At 38.8% G+C, this 13,863-nt stretch overlaps 1 protein-coding gene across 16 annotated transcripts in view; it reads left to right on the top strand.

Annotated features, from left to right (window-relative positions):
• Nucleotides 1-13,863, top strand: part of TMEM63C (transmembrane protein 63C) — a 230,531-nt gene that overhangs the window by 134,969 nt on the left and 81,699 nt on the right. For 5 of the 16 annotated variants that reach the window (XM_056810619.1, XM_007472754.2, XM_007472757.2 and 2 more), the window contains one exon: nucleotides 4,960-5,099. The exons of 10 other annotated variants lie outside the window; for them this stretch is intronic. The gene's annotated coding sequence lies outside the window, so the exon portion shown is untranslated. Of the gene's footprint in view, nucleotides 1-4,959; nucleotides 5,100-6,385; nucleotides 6,430-13,863 lie in introns of all 16 variants that reach the window. One more of the 16 variants, XM_056810621.1, reaches the window with a different exon arrangement.

Here is a 13,863-nt window from a genome sequence, read left to right as displayed (position 1 = left end):
TACTATAGAGGCAGTTAGGTATCATAGTGAATAGAGTGTCCAGCCTGAAGTCAGGAAGAGATGAGTTCAAATCTGGCCTTAGACATTTATTAGCTGTGTGACCTTGGGCAAGTTACTTATCACTATTTGTCTCAGTTTCCTTATCTGTCAAATAAGCTGGAGTAGGAAGTAGCAAACCTACTCCAGTATTTCTACTGAGAAAACCCCAAATAGAGTGATGAAAAGTCACTACAAGTGGAACAACTGAACAAATGCAAAAAATATATAAAGTCAACATAGAAACTTAGGTGAGGCACACTAATAACTGGAGAACTCAGGAAGCGGAACTCGAACGGAGCCTTGAAGGGAGGTAGAGGTTCCAAGAGACAGAAGTGAAAAAGAGAGAGCACACTAGATATGAGGGACAGACTGTGCAAAAATTAGGACTTTCTATGAGGAAAGGAAGTAAACCAATTTCTCTGGAACGTAGAATGCATAAGATAAAAAAATATCGCCATTATTTTCCAATAATCAATTACCATTGGGTGAATCATATTTTCCCCACTTCCTTTTCCTCCTCAGAACAGTCTAGAAACTGGTTGTACATGGCTTTGTGTCAAAAGAATTTATATCTGACCCTAAATACAGTAGGGAGCCACTGGAATTTCTTGAGCAAGGGAGAGACATAATTAGATGTGGGCTACAAAGATAGCAGTTTGCCAGTTTTTTGGAGGATGCATCAGAGGGGGAAGAAGCTAGGTGCAGCAAGACCAATTAGAAGACTTTTGGGGGCAAAGAGGTGACTCAGTGGGTAGAAAGCCAGACCTGGACACAGAAGATTCTGGCTTCAGATATGACCTCAGACACTTCCTAGCTATGTGACCCTGGGAAAATCTTCTTAACCCCAATTATCTAGCCCTTACTGCTCTTCTTTCTTGGAACCAATGCTTAGTATCCATTCTAAGATAGAAAGCAAGGTTTTAAAAAGAAGGTTTTTGTAGGCTAGGCATGAATATGATCCTGACCTGGGTAGTTTGTGGTTTGAATAGAAAGAGGAAAATGCTAGAGATATTGAGGAAGTAGGATCAAAAAGATTTGGCAACTGATAATCTGTGGAGAATGGTGGTCTAGAGTAAAGAGTTGAGGATGATGCCTATGTTGAGAAACTGGGTGATTAGGAAAATGGGAATTTCCTCAACAGAGATAGGAAAGTTAGGAGGAAGAGTGGAATTTAGGAAGATGGAGTTTTGCATTGGACTTATTGGATTTGAAATGTCTATAAGCAGCTGAAGGTACAGATTAAAATTCAGGAGAAATCTGAGACCTGGATATGTGGGTTTGTAAATGAATCCAAGGGAATGGATGAGATTATCAGGAGAGAAATTGAAGATGAGAGATGAGAAAAGGAGTTTAGAACCAAGCCTTGAAATATACCCCTAGGTGCATGACATGAATAGGAAGATGTATCTTCAAAGAAGACTTCAAAGGAATGATCAAATAGGTAAGAAGTTAGTTGTGAGAGAAAATGTCAGAAAAACCTGGGGAAGAAAGAAGGAGACATCATTGAAAGTATTCCATAGTGAGGTCAAAAGAAGAACTGATAAAGAGAGCCAGGTCTGGAGACAGAAAGTTCTGGGTTCAAATATGACCTGAGACACTGCCTAGCTATGTGACTTTGGGCAAGTCACTTAAGACAGAAGGAAAGAACTCATATTTACAAAAAAGTATTTAGAGTAGCACTTTCTGTTCTAGCAGATAAACAGTAACACAAAGTAACATCATTTGGAGAATAGCTAAACAAATTGTGGTTATATGAATGTATCAGAATATGATTCTACTGTAAGAAATGCCCATAGGGACAGATTCTAGGAAGCTTTGGGAAGACTCATATAAACTGATTCAGAGTGAAGTGATCAGAACCAGAAAAACTATTTATACAATGACCACAGAAGCGTAAAGGACAACTACTTTAAAATCCATAGAAAAGAGTAGGAAATAGAGAAAAGGACATAGAAAAGCAGGGCAACATTGACACTACCATGTAATATGTTTTATACATGCACACACATGTGTATATATGTGCATATATATACATAATTATGTAGATATATAGATACACATACTTAAGGTAGTCTAAGCAGCACAGTGGATAAAGTATCAGGCCTGGAATCAGGAAGTTTTCCTGGGTTCAAATCTGTTTCAGACATTTACTAACTGTGTGACCCTGGCCAAGTTATTTAACCTGGTTGGCCTCAGTTTCCTCATCTGTCAAATGAGCTGGAGAAGGAAATGACAAACCACTCCAATATCTTTGCCAAGAAATGATGCCAAATGGCATCATGAAAAGTTGGACACAACTGAAATGACGGAACAAAATACATGCTTATATGTACATATATGTGTGTATGCATATTATAGTCACAACTTCATTTATAATCTTTTCTGGTCATTGTATATAAAAATGTTACTGTATATTGATCATTTTCTAATTTATAATAAAAAGAATTTTAAAAAGAAAAAGAATGAGGACTGAGAGCAGGCCATTGGATCACTGCATTTTGGAAGGAAGCAATTTCAGTCAAATGGTGTGGATAGAAGCCAAATTGCAAAGGGTTGAAAAGTGAGTGGGCGTAAGAAAGTAGAAGCAGTGAATTTAGACAGATTTTCTAGTTTGGCTGGGAAAAGAAGAAGAAGAAGAAATAGATATAGGATGATAGCTTGTGGGACTGATCGGGTCTTGTGAAGGTTTTTTCAGGATGGGGGAGACTTGGCTGGGCATGTTTAAGGAAGCCAGGAAAGTTTGGATTGGGGTCAAAAATAGGTTTAGAAGGAGTGAGGCAGAGTAGGGAGAAATTCCCAGAGAGGAGGTTGTCATGGTAGGGCAGAACTTTTTCTCTAGAGCACAAAGCCTTGTCTGCATTTCATTGCCTTCCCTCCACATTACCCCTACCCCCACCCCATCTGGCCTTTGTAGGCTGTTAAATAATTCATCATCTCCTTTTTTGTTAACAACAGGAAATAGTCTCCCACAGCACTGGACTTTAAAAACCCAGAGGCTCCTAGCAACTGGCAACCCTGCCCCAATTCCTCGCTTTCCCTTTTGAGACCTGGCCTAACCTACCCTTTCCATCTCTCCACTCTCAATTCCTGAAACTCAGCTGCTTCTTTTACCAGTGTTGATTCTCCCACAGTGTTTGTGAGCATTGCTCTGGAAAAATCAACAGGATAAAGAATGATATAATTCCACTCAATTCAACAGATTATATATAAGGCACTATGCTAGAGGATAGAGATTCGAAGATGAAAAAGGATGCAGTTTCTGTCCTTAAGAGGCTTACACTCTAATTGGGAGACAGGACATTTATCTACAATAAATATGAAGCCCTCTGCCTCCTACCCTTAAACTCAACTAGCTGTCCACTAATTCCCTATTTGGTGATAAATCTCTCAGGTATTAATGCTCCCAGAGGGGTATGTAATTTCTTCATAAACAAATGTTTTAGCAGATCAAAAATCATTAGAAACAGAAACTTTAGAAGTATCTAATCCAAATTCCCAGCCAGTATCACCTTAACTCTTCTGTAATATCCCTAAAAGATAGTTATCTAGCCTTTCCTCTAACATTTCCATGGACAGAAAGCCCACTTCTTTTGAAACAATTTCATTTTTGGAAATCCTGCTTTGACATCTGCCTCTCTTGATTTGTTTTTAATAACCCTTACTTTCTGTCTTTGTAACAACTCTAAGACAGAGGAGTAAGGATTAGACAAACAGGGTTAAGTGACTTCCCAGGATCACACAGCCAGGAAGTGTCTGAGGCCAGATTTAAATCCATATTTTCCCAACTTCAGGCTTTCCTGCTCTATCCACTAAGCCATCCCCTGCCTCCCTTGATCTTATACCTTTTGTTCTCAATTTGGTCCTTTCTGAAACTATTCATAATAAGCCTCTTTTTAAATTTGCTGTGTCTATTTTATACCTGCTATATATACTAGGATCTGGTTATTTTCATTTTAATAGAGTAGCAAAAATCTTCAAGTCTTCAAGAGCCAGAGAAATGGAATTTTAGGCAAAGTAATAGGACTTGGGGAGATCCTTGGGGGCATAGGGCCTGGCCTGGTAGCACTCCAACGACTAACATGGAAAGGTGGCTACACTCCCTACCCAATGAGGTTCTCTTTCTGCTTCCCAAGCACTTCTCTCTCTCTCCCTAAGTCCTCTTGTGACAGATATAACCATATGGAATGCCATGTCATCTTTACCTACCTGGACACTGTGTCAAGTACCAAGCTTCTTTTTTCTTGCCATTTCTGCCAATCCCTATCTGATATGGATCAGATTCTACTTCTAAGATACTTATGGCCATTAAATGTTTATTGAATGAAGGAGTAATGTATACCTATAGTATTCAAAGTATATGCTATTCAATCTGTTACTTTATTCTCTGTTTTGTATTTTTTGGTGTCCTGATACCTCCAACTAGATTAGAAGCCTCTTAAGGGAATATTTTATGATATTTTCCAAGGCTAAGTGAATGTGCTAGGACCTATTCAATAAATGTATTTCATGATTGACAAGATTTTTTTCTAGAGACACATTTAAGCATCTGAAAGAATTAGAAAAGACAGCATGAAATTTACAATGCAACAAGTATATCAGACTGGCATTTTTCTTTATTCCCTATCTCCAGGCAGTTATCATTTCTTTTCCTCTTTTAGGAGTTAAAGCCAACATGAGGTGGGGAGGAGGAGAGTCTGTCAGAATGGAAGAAGCCATCACTTAGAGGGACCAGTTTTCTGTCCTATGATCTGGATAAAGATTGGGTTTAGTGATTCAGAACAAATGGTAGAAAGTAGGGGGTAATGGTCATTCTATACTTCAGATCCTTCCAAATGGTTCTTGGGCAAAAAAATAACAATAACCCTCCTGATTAAATGAGCACCAGCGTCCAAAGCATTTATTTAACATCTCTTTGCCCAGGATGTGCTTGGGACTCTTCATGGTGAGTTAAACAGAAGCAGTCTCTGCTGTCTTTGAGTTTCCAGTCTGAAGTAATAACACGGGAGCTGACCAGAAGGCAGAGATCACACAAACAGTGGATTGTGACACATTTAAGACAGGTAATAAATGAAGAATAGCAAATACTGACACCCTGTGAGATGTAAGCAAAACTATATAGACTAAGGTGGGTGGGAAACAGCTGTCTTCCTCCAAAGTCAGCTTCCATTCCATGGTAGGGGATAAGCAACCTGGGCTTCCCTCACCTGGAAAGGACCATTGGTCCAGGAAAACTCATAAGTGAAAAGGAAGAGCTAAGGGAAAAGGGTCATTGTTTGGGGTCTGAGCTAAAGCCACAATTGAGTTGTACAGTCCCTTGGGCTGTGTATTCTAGCAGATGGGGAAGAGGAATTGTTGGAAGGAGTCTGCTTTCTTCTCATTTAGTCACAGATTAAGATCTCATAGTTAGAAAGATCCAAGACCTCCAAGATCATCTAATCCCACTTTACCCTTTTCTTCCCCAGGCATTTTCCCATTCCTAATATGCCCAACAAGTAGTCATCTTGTTTTGCCTGAAGACCTTCAGTTTTCATGTGGAACTCACTAATTCCTTCAAGGCAACTCATTAGATTCTTTTTAAATTCAATTTTAAATTTTTTCCAGATTATATGCAGATGCAATTTTCAATAATTGTTTTCTGACATTTTGTGATCCATCTGCTCTCCCTCCCCATGCAAGACATCAGGTAATAAGATATAGGTTGTACATATACTATTATACAATACATATTTCCATGTTCATCATGCTAGAATAGAAGATACATATCACTTACACTAGAAAAAAATCGTGAAGGAAATAAAGTGAAGAATGGCATGCTTCCGTCTTCATTCAGACTCCATCAGTTCATTCTGTGGAAATGGATAGTCTTTTTTCATCATGAGTCCCTTGGAATTGTTTTGAATCCTTGCATTACTGATAATAGTTAAGTCATTCCCAGTCAATCGTTGTACTTTATTGCTGTTACTGTGTACAACTTTCTCCTGGTTCTGTTCACTTAACTTTGCACCACTTCATGTAAGTCTTTCCAGATTTTTTGTGAGTATCCTGTTCATTTCTTATGGTACTATAGTATCCTGTTACTATCGTATATCACATCTTAACTTATTAGATTCTTGGACAGTTCCAAGTATTTTACACTTTTTCTTTATTTTTAACCTAAGTCTTCCTCTTCACAGTATCTAACTTTTTCTTCCACTTTTATATTCAGGGACCAACAAGAACAAGGCTGTGCCCTCTTCTATGAGGCAGCCCTTAACATATTTTAAGAATAGTTATCATGTCTCCCTGCTTAATATCCCCAGCTCCTTCAACTAATACTTTTTTAAAAATCCCTTACCTTCTGTTTTAGGATCAATACTAAATACTGATTCCAAAGCAGAAGAGCAATATGAGGTAAGCAATTGGGGTTGAGCAACTTGCCTAGGGTCACACAGTGCAGAAGTGTCTAAGGCCAAATTTGAACCCAGATCCTCACATCTTTAGGCTTGACCCTCTATCCCTTGAACCACTTAGCTGGCCCTTTCAACCAATACTCATACCTTAGGGGTCCCTAGGAGGCACAGTGGATGGAGAACTAAGCCTGGCCTCAAGAAGACCTAGCTTCAGATTCTAACTATTGGACCTTGGGCAAATCACTTAATCTCTGTGTGCCTCAAATTCCTTATAGGTTGAGTCAAGGTTCTCATCCTAGCCAAGAAGCTCCAAGGGTTCAGGGATTGCTGCAGGCAGTTTCCTGATCATCCTTCAATAATAGCCTAGTGGAAAGTGTTAAGAGATGTAGACTTTAGTTCTGGCTCCATCAATGATCAGATATGAGACCTTGGGTAAGTAATTTGTCTGAGTTTTGTTTTCCTCATCTCTCAAATGAAAGGGTTGGGTTAGATCAATTCTAGGATCCTTTTTCTTGTGTCCCTAATAGCTCTTCAACCTTCCTGCATCTGACCTATAAGCAAGCAGTAACTTAAAAGAGGAAGCCATGGAATGAAGTTACAAGAGAAAAAATAGCACCTTAAAGCATACTGAGCACTTTGCTTTCTTTCATTTCTGCTTGAAAACAGCCCCATGAAGGGCAGCTAGGTAGCACCATAGATAAAGATCCAGGACTGGAGTCAGGAGGACCTAGGTTCAAATTTGGCCTCAGACACTTCCCAGCTGTGTGACCCTGGACAACTCACTTAACCCACATTACCTAGCTTTTGCCACTCTTCTGCCTTAGAGCCAGTATACAGATAAGATGAAAGATAAAAGTTTTAAAAAGTGATTTAAAAATAATCAATGTGAGGTACTCTCTACAGTAGTTATTATCCTCATTTCATAGATAAAGAAACTGAGGTTAAGCTCAGTTAAGTGATTTGCCTCTGACCAGGTCCTTTTAGCAATCATTAGAGGCAGCAATTAAACCTAGATATTCCAGACTTCTGCTCAATAATTTTAGAACCAGCTTGCCATACAATTTTTAAAAATCCAAATGTTGTAGGATAAGTACCTCCAAGTTTGTAGCAGGGTCTCACCCCAGGAATGGGAGACTCAAACTCCATTTAATTCAGAAACAGGAAAAGAATTTTATTTGAAGAAGAGGTTTATAATGGTATAATAGCCTGATAGCTAGTGGAGGAGTCTGGAGGCTAATCAGGTAGCCTTTGGGCTGATGGATAAGCCCAGGGGCTAGTATAGTAGCCTCTCTGAAACTAATGGAATAGCAGCTCTCCAGCTGTAGAGTAGTGACTCCTAGAGAGGAGTCGTAGCTCCTGCTATAGAGTGATAGTTTCCACTGTAGAGTGCAGCTTCCATATTAGAGTAGCAGCTGCTGCCCTCTGTGGATCAGAGGGCATATATATTAGGGTCTCAGGGCTAGTCCTCTATCATTCCAGAGCAATCTTCACCTCTCCTGAAAACATAGAAAATGGGCATGGCCAAATTCAGGTAGAGATATGGTTTGGGGTTTGGCATGGACATCATAGAGAATAAGAAGCATGCAGAGAAATCATTTGTCATTGTGGGTGAGGTCTCCCTACCCTTCTGGAATGTGAATATGGGGGAAGAGAAGATGCAGTACATTGGAAGACCACTATAGATAGGCAATTATGTCTTACAGTTCTAAACTAAAGTAAATATAGAACAATACAAGTAATTAATAAACTAGATTAGGCACAAAGCTGAAGCCCAGTATAAAATATTACTGATCTAGTATAGATGATTGGTGATAACTGATCAATAATACAGATTTTACAGTTCATGCTTGACTAATGCTATTGTTTATGTTTAACTAGTGCTAACGTGAGAAATGCAAGATTTCAGAGAGTAAGGGTCTTGTTCCTATTACTGCCCATTGCCTGTCTCATCACATATATCAAATTAGTTGACATTCTACCTTTCTCAGCTAAAAGACTGAAAAGGCAAAAAGGTAGGATTCTCTTTCCTCTTTCCTCAGGCTTCTTATTGCTTCTTGTATCTTCTTTATTCCTTCAGTCCTGCCCTAGAGGGCCATTTTTGCCTGAATATAATTTTTTTTGGTTGGGGGGTCAAGAGGAGAAGGAATGAGGTACTCTATGGAGTTGTTTTCCCCTTCAGACCACATTTTGATAAGGACTGCCCAAGCAGGGAAATGGAAGTTATCCTGAAATTTCTGCATCTTCATTCCCTCTGGGAAAGATGAGTTCAACCCAGAAAGCATTCATTAAGGAGATGCTGCTTTGGTTCTCTCTGGAGATGCAAAGAGAAAAAGGAAACAGAAGCATAACCTTGGGTAGTCAGTGCCAAAGTGGACTCCTGCTCCCTTAAGCACTTTGGGCAAGAAAGTCAAGGCTACATTCTTCTTTCCCTTTTCTCACCTTCCTCCCTCCTCCAATGTCAGACTGCACCCTCTCCCACCCTCAGGGCCCAATGTATCAATAACTCTTCACCACACCTAATACAATCCTCCATACCTAATACAAAACCTTGAACATAGACGGCATTAATAATTTTGTTGATCTGAGTTAGAGCTACAAGGACATGAGAACTCATCTAGTGCAACTCTCTGACATTAAGGGACCAGAGATCTAGAGAGTTTGAAAGACATGCCCAAAGTTACATAGCCATCTAAGTGGTAGCACTAGAATTAGGACCTTGGACCACTCACTAGATTCTAGAATTCAATCCAGCATTCTCTTCATCCCACAACACAAAAGAGTTGTGGAAGAAAATAAGTTCCCTCCTATAAAATATAACCTCCTTGAGGGTAAGGACAGTTTGCTTTTTTTGGTCTTTATATCCCTAGCCCCTGGCCCACAGTAGGCATTTTCTTAATGCTTGTTGAATAAAATGGATGAATCTCTGAACCAGAGAGAGAAAAACTTAAGAGAAAAATTTCCTAGACCTGTCCTATAGCTGGGTGGGGCAGTGGATCGTGCCAGACCTAGAATCAGGAAAACTCATCTTTTTGAGATGAAATATCCTGTCTCAGATACCTACTAACTGCATGACCCTGGGCAAGTCACTTAATCCTCTTTGCCTCTGTTTTTTCATCTGTAAAATGATCTGGAAAAGAAAATGGCAAACCACTCCAGTATCTCCAATAAGAAAAATCTCAAAAGGGATCATGAAGAGTTGGACACAAATGAAACGACTGAATAATTGAATGGGGTGCCTTTGGAGCTAATGACTTCCATGTCAGCCTAGGTCTTCAAGCATAAGCTGAAAAACCATTTTGTGGTGATGTTGTAGACAGAATTCATATTTTTGGTAGATGCTCTCCATCTCATCCCAGAGAGCTCATTTTAGCTCTGATGCCATCCATGGGGAGACCTAGGAATTCTTGCCCATTCCTAAGCAGCCTATGCCAAACTGGTTTTTGTAAACTCTTGGGATTTAGAGTCACTACAAAATGAGGAAAAGGCCTGGGACAGACCCTCCTGCCTTAGAAATGACTCCGAAGAGTTGGTCTTGATTCTCTATGTGCTCACAGAACACCTGTGGACATAAGTCAATCTCTATCTCCCTGGGACTGCTTCTGAATCCCCAAAGAATACAGAGAAATGTGCTTATTAGGATCTATTGAAGCCTTCAACTTGAGTCATTAGGAACTTCATAGAATTATGGATCATAGCTTGAGAGCTGCAAGGGACCTCAACACTATCTAATATAATGCTTTGGGTTTTGTTTAAAGCCTAACTTCATGTTTTAGAATCAATACTGAGTGTTGGTTCCAAAGCAAAACAGTGGTAAAGACTAGGCAATGTGGGTTAAGTGACTTGCCCAGGCTCACACACCTAGGAAGTATCCACAGCCAGATTTGAACTGAAGATCTCCCAGGATTGGCATTCTATCCACTGATCTGCCAGCTGTCCCTATAACCTTTTCATTATAATGGGGAGGAAACTGAAGTATAAGGAAGGTAAGTGATTTTGCCCAAGGTCACACAGGTAGGAAGCATATTATGCGTGGGATTTGAACCCTGATCCTCTGACCATAGAGTCAGTGCTCTTGTCTAACTCAAATCTGAACTTAGAGCCTGGGTTTCCCATTTTTACAAATTGAGGCCCCATAAGTAGGAAACACCATACTTCTACATCAGGTCAGCACGGAACAAAAAGGAGGACCCAAGAGTGCTGACCCTCTGACTTCTGTTGATGACCATGTCTTTTAAAAGCAGTTGATCTAGAGAGCACAACTGGTACATCAATCAGGCTAGCTTGATAATAGTGTGATTTGTCATAAACTCTAGAGCTGGGAGGGATTTTAGAGGGGGATTAGAAGGGAACAAACATTTGTTTAGTGATTCCTAGATGCTAGGAACTGTGCTATTCATTTGATTTTTACAAAAACCCTGTGAGATAAGAACAATTATTCTCCCTATTTTACAGTGTATGAAACTGATGGAGACAGAGCTTAAGTGACTTGCTCAGGGTCACAGAGCTAGTAACTATCCAGGTCAAATTTAAATTCAGATCTTCTTGTCTGTCTCTAGAATCAGAGTGCTGTCCACTGAGCCACCTAGCTGCCTCTTAGAGGTCATCTCATTGAACTGTCTCATTTTAAAGGCAAAGAAATAAGGCCCAGAAAGGTCTAGTGATTTGCCCAAGGTCTCATGAGGATTAATCAGCAGATCTGGAATTTCAGTGAATTTCTTCTGGCTTCAAATCCAATGCTCTTTCTAGGGCACCATGATAACTCTTAGAACCATGATGAATGATAGTCATTAAGTGCTTTGAGAGCTGGGGAGAGAGAGAGCAGAATAAGGATGGAGAAGAGAGGAAGAAGGAGATCTTCCCATCCTTTTACCTCCCAATTTAGATCTCTCTTCTACTTTCTTACTGATTTTTTTTGGTCTCTTTTTCATGATTTGAAGAGGTCTGGATAAGCTTCCCTGATTCAATCTTTCTCATCTATGACTATGTCTGAAATTCTCCAATCCACAAAATTTTATAGCTATAAGAAAGAAAGCTTGGATTGAAAAGCAACTGAAGGGCAGCTGGAGGGCTTAGAAGATTGAAAGCCAGCCCTGGAGATGGGAGGTCCTGGGTTCTAGTCTGGCCTCAGACACTTCCTAACTGTGTGTCCCTGAGCAAGTCACTTAACCCCAGTTGCCTAGCCTTTACCTCTCTTCTGCTTTGGGACTGATACTAAATCAATTTTGAGACAGAAGGTAAGGGTTTAAAAATAAAAAAGAAATGAGACTATTGCTTCCCTTTTTCTAGACACTGAACTTCTATTAATGCAGCCTAATATCACGTTAGCTTTTTTTGGTAGGCACATCACACTATTGACTTATATTAAGCTTGAAGTCAACTCAAACTGCTGAGGTTTTTTCGCATGAATTACTGTTAAAGCTATCTCTGTCTCTTCCATGCTGTGTTTAATGCAGCTGTTTTTTTTTCCATAATGTGAAGTTTAAGACTTTATGTACAATTTCATATTTTAAAATTTGGTCCATTCTTCTTGCCTTGTCAAGATCGTGGCTCCTGATTCTGTCATCCAAATTATTATCTATCCATCCTAGATTCCTGTCATATACAGATGAGAGAAGCATGATAATTAAGTCTATTCCAAGTCATTGATTAAGGTGTTGAATAGGATAAGATGGCAGGCAGAACCTCCATAAACCTCCAGGTTCAAATCAATCCACCAGTCATCTTAAATATCAATACAGTCATTCTACCAACTATGAATTTATCTAATTCTATGATCATCTAACCATAATTTTTCCATCTTGTCCACAAAAATATCAGGTTTTCATGAAAGACATTGTCCCATCCCTTGCTAGCATCCAGATTATACTATGTTAATCAATTAGTCAGCAAGTATTTATTAAGCACCAACTGTGTGCCACATACAAATAATGAAACAATCCATACTAAGGGAACAACTAAGTGATTCAGTGTATAGAAAACCAGGGAGACAGGAGGTCCTAGGTTCAATTCTGGCCTCAGACATTTCCTAGCTATGTGACCTTGGGCAAGTCACTTGACTCCCATTGGCTAGCCCTTACCACTCTTCAGCCTTCAGTATCAATTTTAAGTCAGAAAGTAAGGATTTTTTAAAAATTAAATTAGTTTAAATTTTAATTAATTGTTAACATTTTCTTTATTTAATTATTAATTGTTTTAGTATTGATTTTAATTAAAATTAGTTTAAATTTTTAAATTAGTTAGATTTTAAAATAATCTGTACTAAGGAGTCCATGGTATTTCCCAGACCTATTGCTTTAGAAACCCTTTTCAGAAAAAGGAAATTACAGATATCCCTTTCATATTATGATTTTGGCCATTGTGGTTTCTATATATTGTGGTCAGCCTAAGAAATAAAATGGGATTTTGGGGGAAGTTTTGTGAAAGCCACAGACAACACTCAAAGGCCAGCAGATGACACATAAAATGTTTAGAAATTCAAAAATGCATAAAATATATGTTTAGTAGTATTTAATATTAACATGAATATGTACAATTTCCTCTACTGTAAACACTGCATAAAAAAAAAGAAAAAATCATACTTCTTCTCAGGTATGAAAAGGAGGACCAAAAAATTTTACTTGGTTTTTCCATATTGCAAATATCGTGTGTCCCTAGTATCGACAATGAGGAAGGGATACATGTATTTAGATAGATGAGACTTTTTCTTTGTGATCATATTCTGTTTAATAATTAGTTCTGGAACTTTTCTGAGGATCAACATTAAACCCAACAGTTTGTAGTTTGTGGAATCCATCCTTCACTCCTTTTTTAAAAAATGAGGGCATGATTTGTTCATCTCCATTGTTTGCTTTTTAAGCATATCTCCCATTCTCCACATCCCTCTACCTGGAGAAAGAAAAACCCAAGTTCAAATATGACCGTAGACATTTACTAGCTATGTGAACCAAGGCAAGTCACCCAGGCTTAGTCAGCCTTAGTTTTCTCATCTGTAAAAATTGGGACAATAATAGCACTTACTTCCCAGGGTTGTCTAAGGGATAAAATGAAATAACATGTAAAGTTCTTTCTAAACCTAGTCATATAAATGCTAGGCAAAATCATTATTATTTTGCAAAGATTACTGACAGAATCAGCAATAGTTCTGCAATTTCACCTGAAAGATCTCTTAGTTCTAGCTATGTGACACTGACCATCTTATTTGAGCACTGCTTGTTTTTTTTTTTTTATCTTTAACGGGGAGAATAATACTTGTACTATATGCTTCAGGATTCTTTTAATCAAAGCATTTATTATGTGCCAGTGTAATAGATGATATTTCTAGGGTGTATATTTTGATGCATACTAGATAACTAAAAGAGCAGGTAGTTATCTTTCTTTTGCCTACTCTCTTCTCTCTCCACCTCCCTCTTCAGAAGCCTTTCAGCCTCTCCTCCCC

This window comes from Monodelphis domestica, chromosome 1 (genome assembly GCF_027887165.1).
Source record: "Monodelphis domestica isolate mMonDom1 chromosome 1, mMonDom1.pri, whole genome shotgun sequence".
NCBI lineage: Eukaryota > Metazoa > Chordata > Mammalia > Didelphimorphia > Didelphidae > Monodelphis > Monodelphis domestica.
The sequence above is the reverse complement of the archived record's forward strand: the minus strand, read 5'-3'. Positions and strand labels throughout refer to the sequence as shown.